The following is a 2376-nucleotide window of genomic DNA, read 5'->3' as shown; positions in this document are numbered from 1 at the left end:
TAGTTGTGAGTCATACCAACACCCCCTTTTTTAAGGTCTGGTCCTTCTTAAGGCTAGAGGGTGTTGCTATTAAAAATTCAAACCAGGGCGACTGGTGGGTGGCTCAGTCAGTTAAGAAACTGCCTTCAGCTTAGGTCAAGACCCCAGGGTTCTGGGATCAGTCCCGCATTGGGGCTCACTGCTCAGCGGGGAGCCTGCTTCTCCCTCTCCACCTTGCTCTCCATCCTATTCATTCTCTGTCAAATAAATAAATAAAATATTTTTTTTAAAAATTCAAACCAATGGAATTCACAAGATGGATGATCTCACTGATGCCGTAAGCCATCTCCAGTGGCCAGATGGAAGTAAGGTGATGATGTTTCCTCCCCCCGCTGATATGGAAGGGCATTTCAATGGAGTTCCTGGGCCCACCTCTTCCATTGCACTATTTCACAAGTTTCTCTCTTCACCATGACAGTCCAAAGTAAAATCAAGGGGAAGAGTTTTCCTGTCACTGTGACCTTCACTTCTAACCCTGAGTGATCGCTTTTGACAGTCTCTTCTTTCCCTGAGCCCTCCTGACATCATAGAACACTCAGGACCTTCCTTGGAGGTGTAGAAGGATTGGAGTTTACTAGACTTGGCACCAAGGAAACCATTTGTCTCCTCCCATGTGTTCCACATCAGCATAAATAAATACCAAAATCACATACATCAACCACCTCAACAGGGAAATGTTCTAAAACAGGAGAATGGCCCACTTCCCCAGACTCCTTGGTAGTCTGTCAAGTGGGAGAAACTTGTTGCTGTCTCCTCGCCTACTCCACTCCCAAGGAGCCCTATAAGTCTCAGTCATACATGAGTGTATCTCCATCCACATTAGACAGGTTGGTGTCTAGATCAGCAATGCCTGCTGGGAGCTCTGTTGCCTAGAACATGGCATTCAGCCCAATGGCAAGATGCCAAGTGACAAAACCATTGGGTGAAGAGATGACTCCTTCAACACCTTCTTCAGTGAGACAGGGGCTGGCAAGCATGTGCCCAGGGAAGGGTTTGTAGACCTGGAACCCACGGTCATTGATGAAGTTTGCACTGGCACCTACTCAGGCTCTTCCACCCTGAGAAGCTCATCACAGGCAAGGAAGATACTGCCAATAACTATGCCCAAGGGCATTACACCATTGACAAGATCATTGATCTTGTCTTGAACCAAATTAGGAAGCTGGTTGACCAGCACTTGGTTCTTCAAGGATTTTTGGTTTTCCACAGCTTTTGGAGAGGGAACTGGTCCCAGGCTTACCTCCCTGCTGATGGAACATCTCTCTGTCAATCATGGCAAGAAGTCCAAGCTGGAGTTCTCCATTTAACCAGGCCCCCAGATTTATATAGCTGGATTCGAGCCCTACAACTCCATCCTCACTACCCATACCACCCTGGAGCACTCTGTGCCTTCACGATAGACAACAAGGCTATCCATGACATCTGTCATAGAAACGTCACTATTGAACACCCAACCTGCACCAACCTTAACTACCTTATTAGCCAGACTGTGTCTTCCATCACTGCTTCCCTCAGATTTGATGGAGCCCTGAATGTTGCTCTGATGGAATTCCACATGAACCTGGTGCCCTATCCCTGCATCCACTTTCCTGTGGCCACATATGCCCCTGTCATCTCTGCTGAGAAACCCTACCATGAACAGCTTACTGTAGCAGAGATCACCAATGCGTGCTTTGAGCCAGCCAACCAGATGGTGAAGTGTGACCCTTGCCATGGTAAATATATGGCCTGCTGTCTATTGTACCATGGCAACATGGTTCCCAAAGATGTCGATGCTGCCATTGCCACCATCAAGACCAAGTGTACCATCTAGTTTGTGGACTGGTGCCCCACTGGCTTAAAAGTGGGCATTAATTGCCAGTCTTCCACTGTGGTACCTGGTGGAGACCTGGCCAAAGTACAGAGTTGTGTGCATGCTGAGCAACACCACAGCCATCGCTGAGGCCTGGGATTGCCTGGACCACAAGTTTGACCTAATGTATGCCGAGCATGCCTTTGTTCACTGGTATGTGGATAACAGCATGGAGGAAGGAGAGTTTTCTGAGGCCTGTGAGGACACAGCTGCCTTAGAGAAGGATTATGAAGAGTTTGGATCAGATAGTGCTGAGGGAGAGGATGAGGGTAAAGAGTATTAACCTGTCTATGATTTTAAACTCCGTTGTCTTGGGACTGTCTTATTTCTGTTGTGGAAGCTGTCTTTTGTGGCCCTAACTTGTCAATAAAAATTATGTTTCTATTTTAAATTAATTAATTAATTAAAATAAAACAGGAGAATGCAGGGATTACTGACTGACTCTTCTCAAGAACTAAAGTCATATCTCACGGTGGGGTTGGGGA

General features: G+C 46.8%; 1 pseudogene; it reads left to right on the top strand.

The window, feature by feature from the left end:
• The first annotated feature begins 833 nt into the window (after positions 1–833).
• Positions 834–2174, top strand: LOC121495319 (annotated as a pseudogene).
• The last annotated feature ends 202 nt before the right edge of the window (positions 2175–2376 follow it).

Source organism: Vulpes lagopus, chromosome 7, assembly GCF_018345385.1.
Source record: "Vulpes lagopus strain Blue_001 chromosome 7, ASM1834538v1, whole genome shotgun sequence".
Lineage (NCBI taxonomy): Eukaryota > Metazoa > Chordata > Mammalia > Carnivora > Canidae > Vulpes > Vulpes lagopus.
The sequence above is the reverse complement of the archived record's forward strand: the minus strand, read 5'-3'. Positions and strand labels throughout refer to the sequence as shown.